This window comes from Lepidochelys kempii, chromosome 4, assembly GCF_965140265.1.
Source record: "Lepidochelys kempii isolate rLepKem1 chromosome 4, rLepKem1.hap2, whole genome shotgun sequence".
Taxonomy (NCBI): domain Eukaryota; kingdom Metazoa; phylum Chordata; order Testudines; family Cheloniidae; genus Lepidochelys; species Lepidochelys kempii.
In genome coordinates, this window is record NC_133259.1 from 133734861 (window position 1) to 133749977 (window position 15117).

Below are 15117 nucleotides of genomic sequence, written 5' to 3' on the forward strand. Positions count from 1 at the left end.
TTTATTTGAGCATAAGCTTTCGTGAGCTACAGCTCACTTCATCGAATGCATCTGATGAAGTGAGCTGTAGCTCATGAAAGCTTATGCTCAAATAAATTGGTTAGTCTCTAAGGTGCCACAAGTCCTCCTTTTCTTTTTGCATCATACAGATTAACATTCCAATGCATTGCTCCCTTTGTCAGTGGTCCCCAAATTTTTTGGGGTCATGCCCCGCCCTTACCCTGTCTGCTCCTTCACCCCTGCCTAGAGTCGGGCTATAGCTCCCGTGGCGGGGGGACACAGACAGGTGTAAAGGTGGTAAGTCTGAGGATGCAGCTGCAGGTCGGTCTACAGCCAGAGCCATGGCCAAGGGTCGAGGTCAGGGGCAGGAGCAGAGCTACAGCTGAGCTGCACTGGGGGCCAGCAACCGGCTCTGCGGCCAAGAGCAGAGCAGCAGCTCAGCTGCAGTGGGGGCTAGCAGCTGGGCCTTCAGCTGGGTGTGGAGCTGTGCCCGGGCTGGGGACTGGGCCAGGTGTGGGGCCGGGGACCAGGGCTGCGGCTTTGGGGGAGGGGTCAGAGCAGAGCTGCGGCAGGTCTGGGTGGCGCTCCCTTCCTGCTCCTCATGGGGGCTGTCCTGGGATCACTGCTCTCCCCTGACCCCGCCTGAACATTCCTCTGTGTTCTGCCAGGGGGGTGACCCACAGTTTGGGGACCTCTGCTTTATGTTGTACATTCCTATCCTTTACAGAATTTGTACTATCACTTTATCTTTGATATTCGGTACGGATCAGTCTAAGTGTCTGAATCATACTGATTTTCTAATTACACAAACTAAATGCGTAACAACTTTTTCAGGTGGCTGTGGTCAGTTTGGAATCCTTGAGTCATCTTGTTCTGTGTCTATCATCTGTAGAGTTTGCTCTATTAGTTCTTTCTGAAGCACAAACTGTAGTGTTGATGGCTTCTGTTGAACTCTCCACTATCAGTCTCAATTGCATATGATCTGGTTATTAAATTCTTTTTCTTTCCAACAGCAGGAGTTTCTTTCCATCATCCTTTTTCTCCATCCAATTTGATACAAATGGAGTGACCAGGCTCTAGACTTGGTGGTAGTATGTTGTAAAAGTGTTTGTAAGCTCTTTTTGCCTTTTTATCTGATTTGGCTACTCTCTTTGTATCTGGCCACTTTGCGAGAGATTCTTTTCCAAAGCGGGAACAGTAGTTCTGAGTTGTTTTTCCCCATCAGGAACATAAGAACAGCCATACTCAGTCAGACCCAAGGTCCATCTAGCCTGGTATCCTGTGTTCTGACAGTGGCCAATACCAGGTGCCCCAGAGGAAATGAACAGAACAGGTAGTAATCAAGCGATCCATCCCGTCACCCATTTCCAGCTTTTGGCAAACAGAGGCTAGGGACACCATCCTTGCCCATCCTGGCTAATAGCCAGAAGTCATGCTGGACTATATCTGGTAGCTACTATTGGTGCTGATATGTACCTCAGAAGATCAAGAAATGGCTCTTCCTGCTCTCTGTCTCTCCATTTGCTTGTGGGTAATGTGGGCTGCTAGTAATATGGTCAAAATCATATTTCATCCAGAATGTCTTAAATTCTGCAGCAGTGAATTGTGGTCTGTTGTCCATCATTAGTCACTACCAAAATGAGAAAAAATGTACTTCAGTTTCTTGAGAACACCATGACATGTCTTTCAAGTACATAGTTTTTATCTACCTAAAAAAATAGTCCACTGTGACTGGGTAATGTCCCCTGAATTCCCATAAATCTTCAGCTAGTCTCTTGCCAAGTCTGTCTGGTAAAGGTGTTTGTTTGCTGTATGGTTCAGCATTGTCTAAAGTTTATTTGTACTGGATTTCCGTTCAAAAGTCCAATATCATCAAATATTCAGTGTTCTTCAGCCTTTCTCAGTAGGCTTATCTTGTTGTTGATCTTTTGGTTGCTTACACTCTGAATGCATAGCTTTGTGTTTGTAAGTTGTTTCTGTGGTTAAGTGGCTCTTGCAGTTCAGAATATCTCCAGCTCTTGTCAGAGCTGTGTCAAGTGACTTCAGAAGAGGTTGTAGGTTATTGTAAGTCCCTTCTGAGATGACTTGTGATATCCACTCCGGAGTCTATTTTAAAGTCAATAGTTTTTCATGAATTACTTTAACTGTCCAGGCAGGCTCTGTCATCACATGTGATAGATCAAAGAAATAATGGCTCTTGATTGTCTGTAATATGAATCAACTCTGTGACTACTTCAGTGCTGCAAACAACTGCAAAATGTCCATATTTTGTGCATTTGTTACACCTTGTGTCTTTGATTGGGCATGCATCATCTCTTAGATTATGAATTTTTCCACATCTGGTGCATTTAGTGTAATGCTTTGGTGTTTGACTGGGAGTTATTTCTTCTTGCCATGGGAGGTCTTATGGTAACAACTTGAAGCAGTCATGCTGTCTGTTAACAGTTCCTAAGCTAGTTTTCTTCTTTTTCCAGTTTGGCAAATTGTTACTGGTTTTGCTGTCTGTCCAGCTCAGACTGCTTTGCTACTTGAATGGCTGTGTGGAGATTTAAGGTTGTTGGGGTTTTTTAATTGTAGCTGCTGTGAAAGATTTGTATCTGTTAACCAAATAACTAGCCTGTCTCTGATACTTTTGGCAAATAAACTAGTTGTCTGAGCTTTCCTAGAACAGGCACAAGTGATGAGGAAGATCTCTTTGCAGCTTAAAATCATTTAGCATATCATGTATTTATCTAGATTTCTATACTACAGTCTTTACTATATTTGTAAATAGTATGTATTTGGATTATAGTAGCATACACAACATGCTAGGCCAAGGGTTCTCAATTTAGCCAGGTCACAAATAGATGTCCAGGAGAGGTGGGGGAGAGGTGCAGCCATCTTAGCAATATGGAAAGGGAAAGTGGAAGGGGGTCTCAGCTAGATTCCAGCTAGATGAGTGTGGGGTTCTGGTGTGGAAAAAATTGAGAACTGCTTTGCTAAATTCATTCCTAACATGTAGGATAAAGTCCTAGAAAAAGATGTAGGAAAGGGATAAATCATACAAGCAATTTAAAAAGAATGTACAGTTAGTGTCCCCATTGGTCCTGTCTGTAGCCACTATTAGTTTCCTATTTCTTTGTAGACATCATAGTAGAAATGAGTCTGGAGGAAAGACTTTGAGGAAGAGGAGGAGGAAAGGGTAGTGGCAGATCAATTCAGGGAGAGCAAGTCAGTAAGAAAAGAGTGGATAAGAGAAGGGGCAGAGCTGTGAAGGGGAAGGTGAGGACAAGAAGCAGTGGAAAAGGGGAGTTGGTGGAGGTATTTAGAACTGGGGTGGCAAGAGGCTGGGAAGAATACCCTAGAAGCTGCTAAGGAGAGGAGCCTGTTGTAGTGATCAAGGTGGAAGTTGAGGGCCTGGTCAAGAGTTCTAGTCGTGAGCATAGATAAAAGGTCTGAATTTAGAAATGTTCAGGCGTGAGGGGCGGGGAGGAGTGCCAGGCACTGGACATAGCCTGGACGTTTGAAGCAGAGGGAGTAGTCAAAAATAATTCCTTGTTTATAGGTCTGAATCACAGGGAGGATTGTGATAACAGCTGTGACTGGGAATAAAGGAATTTGAAAGTGAAATATCAGAAGGAGTTGGAGTCCAATGCCTTAAATTCAAAATTCTGTGTTTTAATGCAAGGTTAGGAAGGTTGCATAATTTAGAACTGCATGAAATCTGGAAGACAGCACCTCCCACAGCATAGCACCCCAAATACCACTGAATCAGTAACAACTCAAAAAAAAGCATGACGTGTACTGAATCGGCAACATATGCAGCTCCTGCACTTTCTGCAGGAAAGCTATGAAAATAATTCCCTGCTTCCGCGTGCCTTATTCCAATTACTAGACCAAGCGCCTTCATAAAAATAAAACAAAAATCCTTTCCAGATTATGATCTAAATCCAGGTGATAAATAACCTCTCAACTATTAATGAATAGCTGCCTTCAGCTGAGTAGGTACTAGCTGCAAGCTTCAGACTAGTTTATTGCTCTCACACCACCTTTTTAATACTTACAGTCAAAGAAAGGAAAGGCCCCTAGTTGCTTCACTGTGGAGGGAAACATGAAAAGCAAAGTTTCATGATGATGCTTGTTACAGGAAAAGCACCCAACTCCATATTTCTACTGCTGCTTCCCCTACTGAATTCAAGTTGATGGGGAGGTTTACATCTGCTAGATGAAAGCTTATGCACAATATGTGGTTGATGCAAATTTCCCCCAAAATGACTGATCACATGTAACGAATCTTCCACTCTACAGCTGCTAGCCTAGCCCACAGGAGGCTGTTGGGCTTCAATGGGGCATCTCTGCACAGGTGTGGTCTGTAACACTGAAATTGCCAGCTAATGTCAAGCAGGGAGGCTTAAAAATATCCATAGGCACAAAACCAAAAAACCCGAACAAACTCTACTGATCTCGAGTAAGCTCCTTGGAGAAAAAACTCTTTCTGTGTGGATGGTGGTGGAAATTATGCTACTTTGCTTCAAAGGGGAATATATTAACTCTTCAAAGGCTGTTGTATTTCCAGAGTGCCAGCCAAAAGGCCTGACCCAAACCTTATTTAATTCAGTAAATCTTTCTAGTGACTTCAGTGTGCTCTGAATCAGACCCCAAATGAGTCTCTTGGGAAGACGACATAGTATGGTGAAACCTCTGATAGGCTGAACACTTTCTCTTTTGCAGTGACTGTTTTCAAACATTTCCCCCAAGGTATGAAACAGTTTTATTTGACCTTTAATTAAAGATAATCTCTGCTGGGCACTGTTTTTGTTGGTCCCTAGGGTGGTGCTTTAAAATAGTTTTCACTGTATGATGTATGATTTTAATCTCCAAAGGATTTCAGACCAAGTCCTGTATATTAAGTGTCTGTAGCAATAAGGGGGTGGGGAATGACCAACTGTGGAGTAGAGTGCTGTAAAAGCCCTATTCTCGAAATGTGAAATTCACCCTAGTGTAGAATGCCAGTGTACCACTCAAGGCCCACTTATTTTGCCAGCCTGTTTTAAGGGCTTAAAATGTGACTTTGTTCTGTTTGTACAGCACTTAGCACAACAGGGTGTGGTCTATAACTAAGGCTCGTAGGTGCTATGATAATACAAATCATAATGAAATGCAGCATAGACCTTGTGCTGTCCTTCTGCACATGGCTAAATGTCACCATAGACAAAGGAACATCAAGAAGTCTCCGTGACTCTGAAGTGTCGTAGTACAAAGCGGCATTATTTACAACTTTTTCCTTTTACTCGTTGGTCTGCCAAGGCCTCTGGTCTCGGGGACGCAGACATGGAACAACAACTTTTTTAAAAAAAATATATGAAATTAACTTATTTTTTTTCCTGGTCCTGAACCATGACCATTTTGGGGGGGAACCATACAAGTCCTGAAAGGATTTGCACTGGTGTCCTTTTTAAACATTCCATTCCTTTGTGAGGCTCTTCATCATAATAAGAGGTGTATCATGCTTCATGACTGAGACAGAACAAATTCAGGTTGTGAGCTCTTCATAGCAGGAACTATTTCTTACTAGTCTGCGCAGCACTTACGTGGCACTGATCTGGTTGGGGCCTATGGGTGTGATTGTGCTATAAACAATGATGATCTGCCAGTCAAGTGCCTTTGGCCCCAGTGTTTCCCACATGATTGTAGGACCCTAAGCTCATGAGCAAGATGGCATTGGAGATCATTATTTTATCCTGAAGGTTCTCTTGCAATGGCTCAGGGAATGCTTCAAATGCTCCATGGAGGAGTTGCACACATTTTCAAGAAGTGCTGCTTCCTGGTAGTTGTAGCTCAGTCCAGAATCCTCTCAGTTTCCAGAGGCTCTTTAACTGAGTAAGCTATTTAAAAACAAACAACCCCCTCTCTTTGCACAGTGTATGTCTGGTCCCCCACAAGGGAACAATCCAATTGGTGTTCCACCTTGCTGTGCAAAAGCAAGCCCAAAGAAGCATCCGCACGCCACATGCTCTGGAGAGAGTGAGTGTGGTGGAGGCTACAGGCACTATGGGGAGATTCATTGCAAATAAACATGAAGTCCCACACCTAGGGAGGGGAATACACAGCCCAGATGTGAAATAAGTAATAACTGACTGCACCCATCACTTTTAAACCACTTTGTTTACACCCAAGTCCTTAATCAGGTCCTAAAATTACCTTTTCATGTCACTGGGCTCTCTTGTTGCTGCAGGGTACTGTAGGTGTGGGGCAGGTTGGGAGAGGAAATGTTGTTTATCTGAAGAAGTGATCTGTGTGAGGAAAACATTTGGAAACTTGTTTACTGAGCAATGTAAGTTCTTCACTCTACTTGATGGCATTTCTCTGTTTGTAACGTGAACTTGTGAACACCACATCCAATCAATTCCGAAAGTCCAGAAATATTCTAGGTATCAGTGAGCAGAACTGTATTGATTTTGATGAAAATTGGAAGGGGTAAAAGACCAGTAGTGCTTAAAGGTTAGGCACCTAACTCCTATTGAAATCAGTGGGTGTTATTCACCTAACTTGCTGGTGGGATTTTCAAAAGCACCTTAAGCATCTGTTTGCAGCTTAGGCACCTAAATACCTTTTGAAAATCTCGTCCTTCATCTCTGTGCCTCAGTTCCCCATCTATAAATGGAGGTTAATAATACTTTATCCTACTGTTTGCCTATCTTGTCTATTTGTTTAGATTGTATTTGGGGCACGGGACAGTCTCTTACTATGTGTTTGTAATGGAACCCTGAATATTGGTTGGGACATCTAAACACAATTGAAAACAAATAGTGATCAGCCCCATAATATAAAGGCCCACCAATGATCTATTTTTCAGGGCAAGTCACAGGCCCAGCTGCTTCAGAGGAAAGTCCGAGAAACCCCATATCAAACAATTATGGATTAACTTGTTCACAGGGGAAGTTTCTTCCTGACCCCCATCAGCTTATACCCTGAAGTATGAGGATTTATATCCCTTCTAAATTTTGTATCCCAGGAAAGTGTGGATGATATTGTCCATATAAATGTCTAAACATTTTCTGAATCCTTTTAAGATCTTAGCCTAAATGAGATCTCAAGGTTACGAGTTTAGTGGGCACATTATATTTAAAGAAAAGTGTATTTCCATGGATTGGTTTTAAATCTGTTGCCTTTATTGAATATCCTCTTGTTCTCATATCATGAGAAGGAGGGAGAGTCTGATGGACCTTTACAATATCTTTCATTCTTTTATCTTTCTCTAATGTCCCTTCTTTAATTCTCCAGTTAAACAGCCCTAACCTTTCTCACCTTACATGGAAGTCTTTCCACACCACTGATATTTCCATTGCCCTTCTCTAGGCCTCTTTCTGTTTCTTTATCCTTTTTGAGGGGGATGCTCAAATAGGTCTCAGGCTTCATGGATATTACCCATTACGGTGCTTGTAAGAGCATAAAGGATTAATAAAATTCAATACTGAAAAGTTCAGAGAGGAGAGTTCTTGCCAAGCCATTTGTACTTGCTTGTTGGACCTCAGTACTCCTTCACTCCCACCACCTAGCAACAAATGATTTGGGGTGGGCATTGTGCTTGGTGGATATGCTGGCTGTGACTCCAAAGCCGCTGACTGCTGTGTAATTGACTTCTTGCTGTACCTAACAGCTAAAAGTACAAGACACATTGAGGAGAGACCAGCTGCATTTTCCTGTCCCAACTTTCCTTTCTACTTTTGTGTTTCCTATTTTCTTGAATGCTTCATTTTAAACTCCTGTGCAAAATATTTTGTGTGCACACGAATATATGTATCCAACCTTGTATACAGTCCGCCTTAACAATAGCAAAGCTTGTGTGCTATAATATGTACACATGCACGGAAGTTAAACAAAGGGAAAGAGGAGGTTTATAAAAAAGAAAGCACTCTAGGAAGAGCAGAGACTTTACTGTAGATCTGGATATGCTGGAACTAATATTAAATTTTTAAACAATTGTGGTGTTTCAACGTGAATTTTATCTAATTGGTGAAAGACTACCAGCCTCGTTAGCAATAAGTCCTCTTCTATTCCACACATCAGCTGTAGGATGGATAGCAGCCTCGCAAGCTGTTCCACCAATGTACTTCACCACTGACCTGGATGCAGCAGCTGTAGGAGTAAGAGGGGAGATTCAGGCCCCCTTCCCTTTCATGCCCTGATTCAGCAGTTCATCCCCAGTCAACAAAGCATTTAAGCATGTGCTTAATTGGGTCTTAAGCATAGGTTTTAGGTTAAGCATGTGCTTAAGTCCTTTGCTGAATAGGGAAGGGAATAGGGAGTTCTCCTTTTGTTCCAGGGGTAGAAACCTGTGTGTTTGTTTTTGTTTGTATTTTTTCCTTTGGGGGGGACTGAATGACCAGGTTCTAGTCCCAGCTCCCAAGGTGTGTGATTTAAATGTTAAGTGTGATTTGTCTGTAGGCATGGAATTGGTTACATTACCAATCACATAGTTCTGACTGTGTTAAAAGGAGAGAAAGAGAGAGAAATTTCTAAAACACGTTCAGAAGTGTAGTCCTCATTTAGGATGGAACTTGAGCATATGCTTAACTTTAATTATGTGCTAAAATTTCATTGACTTTAGCATGTACTTAAATGCTGTTGAATTGGATCCCCAGCTCTCCCTGTATTTAGGAGTGGATTAATTTGGGTGTCACAATAGGGGGGTATAATTAGGAGTAATGGAACTAATTTAAGAAAAGGAAACCCCTGAAGGAACAGACTTGTTCTGACAAGGTGGGGTGGTTCTTCGAGTGATTGTTCATGTCCATTCCAAGCAGGTGTGCATGCGACGTGTGCACGCCAGCCGGAAGATTTTTCCCCTAGCAGCGTCTGTAGGGTTGGCCTGGGCACCCCCTGGGGTGGCACCTAATATCGGGCCCCGCCGACCCCTCACCCCCTCAGTTCCTTCTTACCACCCATGATGGCTAGCTGGAACTTTGCTCGCTCTTACAGCAAGCGCCTTAGCAGTGTCTTTGTGTAAATAGTTTTTCTCTATAGTTATACTTGTCATATAGTTAGCAGTGTTTGGTTAGATAGTTCGTTTCCTCTTCGGAGGTATGCCCGGGTCTCCAGGGTTTAAACTCTGAGAGTCCTGTGGAAGGTTTATGCCCAAGAGTGATCCTCACTTGTCCTGCCTGCGGTGCCTTGGTGAGACTCACCAATAGGACAGGTGCCACATTTGCAAGGGTTTCCACCCAAGAACCCTTAAGGACAGAGAGCAGAGACTAAAACTCCTGCTCATGGAGGCGGCTCTGAGACTGCAATCCGACCCGGGACCCAACGACCTGGCACTGAGCATGTCCTCTTCGGTGCACAGCACTCTGGCACCAACGGCACGCGAAATGGGCCCAGCTAAGGACTCTAAAGCCTACCGGCACCGCCCACTACTCGGGACGTAGGGCATCGGCCTCGGTTCGGCACCATTCTCCATCTCCGGTGCCGGTAAAGAAGAAGAGGCTGGTGAGGGACCGATCACCCCCCTCGAAGCCTAAGCGGCTGGCGCCGTCTGTGAGTGGCTCAGCACAGACCGCCTTTGCCTCACTTCCACCCAGGGTTTCGTCGACTCCTTCCCCAGCTGGGGTCCAGTCGAGTCCGAACCTTCCTCGGTCCCTGGACCATCTGGTGGACATACAACCACCATCAACACGGGAGGCGTTCGAGGTGGCAACAGACCTGATGTGCCTCCTGGTGCTGTCCTCCCCCGAAGGGAGGGACAAATCTCTGGTGACCGCATGCTCCCTGTTCCGCTCCAGGGGTAAGCCAACCACGATGGCTCATCGGTCTCCATCTCCGGCACCGCCTACACAGACGCAGGAAGCACACCGCTCCCCGGAATTGAGTCGTTGTTCGTTGGCGACCCAGGGGACTGCTCCTCCATGGTCGTCTTATTCGGAGACTTCCGAGTCGGAGGTAGACTCGGCTCGATCTAGCAGATTGCGGACCAGAAGGTCCCGGTCCCGGCGCAGTCACCAACCATACCCGGCACCGTGGCAGCAACATGGGCAACCACCTGCTCAGTGGCTCTTCTGGACACCCTGGGCATACCATCAGAGCCAGGGTCAAGTCCATGGTCCGCGCTCCAGAACGGTGTCGGTGTCCTCGGCGTCGTTTGTGCCACTGTCAGCACCGGCACTGCCCTTGAGCAGAGTGGGCCTGCCGACTCACATGGTTTCGGCACCGATACCTCAGCCAGCTCCAGCACCAGCTCTCCAGGTGACGGCACCGGTGATGGCTTCAGCTCCGTCCCTACCGACCCCGACGGTCTTGGTCCTGCCGGATTCATCTGCTCCGGCACCAGCTGCAGTGCAGAGTTCTTTATAGGTGCCGGCTCCGCAGCCTGAGTACCACGTGCTGAGGGACCTCAAGGGTGCTGAAGGCAGTGAACCGGGTCCACCTCCGGTTCTCTCTCCCTCACCCAATGAAGCGGTCGCGGGGACTTCGATGGCCCCAGCTTTGGAGGACAACTGGGTTCTTCAACAGCTTTTGAGGCAGGCCGCCCAAAGCCTGGGGATTCAGGCAGAGGAGGTGGGAGAGGATTTAGACCCTGTCATAGACATCCTGTCTCCCTCCGGCCCATCCAGGGTTGCACTGCCATTTATCAAGTCAATAACAGAAACATCTAAGACCTTGTGGCAAACTCCTGCTTCTCTGGCACCTATGGCCAAGAAATCCGAGCACCGCTACTTTGTTCCCTCTAGAAGGTATGAACATCTTTACACCCACCCTCCTCTGGACTCTTTGGTCAACATGGCTAATCAGAGAGATCGTCAAGGGTTTCAAGGCTCCACCCCTAAAAACAGGGATGCCAAGAAACTGGACCTGTTTGGCCAGAAGGTCTACTCGACAGCAGGCCTACAACTTCATATAGCCAACCAGCAGGCCATAGTAAGCTGCTACGGACATAACACCTGCTTGTCTATCGCTAAGTTTACAGAACATCTGCCCCAGGAAGCTTGGGAGAGTTCTCTGCACTCGTGGAGGAGGAGAAACTGGTCTCCTGAGCGTCTTTGCAGGCAGCCTTGGACACAGCAGATGCGGCCTCCCGCACTTTGGCCACGGGGTGGTTATGAGGAGAGGCTCCTGGCTACAGGTCTCTCGTCTTCCCCACGAGGTCCAGCAGACCATTCAAGACCTTCCCTTCAAGGGTGTAGCTCTCTTCTCTGAGAAGACTGATAAGAGACTTCACAGCTTGAAGGACTCAAGGGTTACCCTTCGTTCACTGGGGCTTCACACGCCTGCTACCAAGCGCAGACATTTTAGGTCTCAACCTGCCCCTCATCCTTACCAACCCCAAAACTGCCAGGATGCTCCACGTAGGCAGAACAGGAGCACTCGGAGGAGGCAAGGCCCTCCCTCTGGACAAAGCTCGGTCCAGCCTAGGGCCCCACAGGGCTCTAGACCACCCTTTTGAGGGTACGGTGCTTGCCAATACGACCTTTGGATCCTTCCCATCTTACTTTTTCGTCCTATCTATCCCTTTACTACCATGCCTGGTCTCGAATTACTTCAGACCGATGGGTGCTCCGCATGGTAGAGAGCTGATATTCCATCCAATTCTGTAGCTTCTTTCCCCCCCAACCCCTTTCCCCATTCCTCTTCAGGGACCCCTCTCCCAAGCAACCGCTAATTCAAGAGGTGCAGTCCCTCCTCTCAGTAGGGGCAGTGGAGAAGGTTCCTCAGGAGCTATGGGGCAAGGGTTTCTACTCCCAGTATTTTCTCATACCGAAGGCCAAGGTGGCCTCAGACCCATACTGGACCTGCATCAGCTTAACAAGTACGTAAAGAAACTCTCAAGTTGCGCATGCTCTCACTAACCTCCATTATCCCCTCACTGGATCCAGGAGACTGGTACTCCTCCCTCAACTTGAAGGACGCGTATTTTCATGTCGTAATAGTCACATATCACAGACGCTACCTCAGATTCATGGTGAACAGAGGCCACTACCAATTTGCCGTCCTCCTGTTTGGACTGTCGACTGACCCCCGAGTATTCACAAAATGCATGGTAGTCGTTGCAGCATTCCTGCGCAAGCGTCAGATACAGGTTTTTCCATACCTCGATGACTGGCTGATCAAAGGTTGCTCGAGGGCCCAGGTGGAGGCTCAGGTCAAGTTTATAAGGAGGATCTTCCTCAACTTAGGTCTCCTCCTGAACAAAGAGAAATCTATTCTGTCCCCGGTGCAGAGGATAGAGTTCATAGGCGCGATCCTGGACTCTAACCAAGCCAGGGCGTACCTCCCGGAGGCCAGGTTTCGCTCACTTCAGGACATCATACAGAGCCTCAGACGGTTCCCCATGACGTTGGTAAGAAACTGTCTAAAGCTGCTGGGACACATGGCCTCCTGCACATACGTGGTGCAGCATGCCAGGCTCAGGCTGCGTCCACTCCAGTCTTGGCTGGCGTCGGTGTACCGACCAGCCAGAGATGCATTGGACAGGGTCATAACCCTACCCCGCCTGATACTGGACTCCCTCCTATGGTGGCTCGACCCTTGAATGGTTTGCGCAGGGTGCCTTTTGCCAGCCCTCAGCCCTTGTTCACCTTGGTGTCAGACGCCTCGGATCTAGGTTGGGGGGCTCGCCTAGGGGACCTCAAGAGCCAAGGCTTCTGGTTTCTGGTGGACCTCACTCTTCACATCAATGTCAAAGAGCTGAGGGCAGTGCGTCTGGCATGCTACGCTTTCAAAACGCACATAATGGGCAGATGTTTCAATCCTCACGGACAACACCTTGGCGACGTTTTATATCAACAAACGGGGGTGCACGCTCCTCTCCCCTGTGCCGAGAAGCCCTTGCACTGTGGGACTTCTGCATAGAGCACTTGATCCACCTGCAGGCTTCATACCTCCCGGGGGTGCGAAACACGCTGGCAGACAGCCTCAGCTGGACCTTCAATGGCCACGAGTGGTCCCTTTGGCCAGACATGGTGAGCTCAATCTTCCAGTTCTGGGGCTCTCCCCAGATAGACTTGTTTGCCACTCCGGGCAACAAGAAATGTCAGACATTCTGTTCTCTCAGGAGCCACGGCTCGGGGTCCATCGGGGACGCCTTCCTTCTCTCATTGGAGGGCTGCTTGCTGTATGCTTTCCCACCCGTCCCCCTAGTTCACAGGGTGCTCCTCAAGATCCGCAGGGACCAGGCCCGAGTCATACTAATAGTGCCGGCATGGCTGCGTCAGCACCGGTTCACCTCGCTCCTGGATATGTCCATAGCGACCCCACTCACCTTACCGCTGGTCCCCGACCTGATCATGCAGGACCAGGGCTGACTCCGGCACCCGAATCTGGAGTCGCTCCACCTTACAGCCTGGATGCGCCATGGCTAAGTGCCACAGAGCTGTCTTGTTCGGACCAGGTCAGACAAGTCCTCCTAGGTAGTAGAAAGCCCTCCACCAGGGCTACTTACCTGGCCAAGTGGAAAAGGTTCTCCATCTGGGTGGAGCAACATAGTTGCCGCTCCTCGCCTCCATACCGTTTATACTGGACTACCTCCTTCACCTAAAGCATCAAGACTTGTCCTGGTCATCAATAAGGGTCCACTTGGCCTCTATCTCCGCCTTCCATCCGGGTTCAGACGGTCTCTCGGTCTTTGCAAACCCTATGGTCAGTTGTTTTCTCAAGGGTTTGGACAGGCTCTTCCCACACATACGTCAGCCTGTCCCTGCCTGGGACCTCAAATTAGTCCTCTCCAGGCTTACAGGCCCTCCATTTGAGCCTCTGGCCACCTGCTCCCTTTTATATCTCTCATTCTAGGTCGTGGTCCTCGTGGCAATTACCTTGGCTCGATGGGTTTCGGAGCTTAGGACCCTCACTTCTGAGCCCCCTTGCACAATTTTTCATAAGGATAAGGTTCAGCTCAGGCCTCATCCGGCTTTTCTCCCAAAGGTCATCTCCCATTTTCACGTGACCCAGGACATCTTCCTCCCAGTGTTTTATCCCAAACCGTACTCCTCCGATAGGGAGCGCAGGCTGCACTCACTGGATGTGCGTAGGGCCTTAGGCTTCTATATAGAGAGAACTAAGTCGTTCCGGAAGTCCGTCCAACTCTTCGTAGCTGTGGTGGACAGAATGAAGGGCCTCCCGCTATCCTATCAACGCATATTGTCATGGATAACGTCCTGCATTAGGGAGTGCTATACCCTGGCAAAGGAGCCCACTCTGCAGATAACCGCTCACTCTACCAGGGCCCAGACCTCCTCTGCGGCATTCCTGGCACAAGTCCCTATTCAGGAAATTTGCAGGGCAGCTACGTGGTCCTCGATACATACATTTACGTCGCACTATGCAATTACACAACAGTCCAGGGATGATGCGGCTTTTGGGAGAGTCGTGCTCTTTTCTGTGGATAACTCTGACCCCACCAGCTGAGCTCTGGCTTGTGAATCAACTGCTTGGAATGAACATGAACAATCACTCGAAGAAAAAACGGTTACTCACTTTCTTGTAACTGTTCTTCAAGATGTGTTGTTCATGTCCATTCCAATACCCACCCTCCTACCCCTCTGTCGGAATGTCGGCAAGAAGGAACTGAGGGGGTGGGGGATTGGCGGGGCCCGATATTAGGCGTCACCCCAGGGGGTGCCCAGGCCAACTCTACGGACGCTGCTGGGGGAAAATCTTCCTGCTGGCGTGCACGTGGCACGCACACACCTGCTTGGAATGGACATGGACACCACATCGCGAAGAGCAACAGTTACGAGAAAGTGAGTAACTGGTTTTTTTCAATGGGGAACAAAAGCAGAATGTAGGCAGTTGATTAGTTATTTTTATTTTGTTCCTTTTCAGTATTAAGCTATTAGAAGGTAATGGTACAGGAATAGCTGGGAGTGAAATGTGGATTGGTGAGGGTGGGGTTTGTTGCAGATTTCTTACTTTTCAGTTTTGAAAAGGAAAATTTAATCTAGAAATGCTTCCTGACAGCAAAATACATAATGTAAATGTTTGTCTTCCATCTCCATTTCATATAAATTCTTGTTTACTTTTGTTAAAAATCCTGGAAAATAATAATAAATCCACTCCTCCTTGTCACCTGTTGAGAATTGCCTGCTTCCAAGTTAAATTGAATTGGCTCGTTAGCACTGACACCCCCCCACCCACCACTACTTGGTA

The 15117-nt window shown here is 47.3% G+C and overlaps 1 protein-coding gene across 6 annotated transcripts in view; it reads left to right on the top strand.

The window, feature by feature from the left end:
• Positions 1-15117, top strand: part of PTPRA (protein tyrosine phosphatase receptor type A) — a 261400-nt gene that overhangs the window by 141795 nt on the left and 104488 nt on the right. The gene's annotated exons all lie outside the window — the stretch shown is intronic.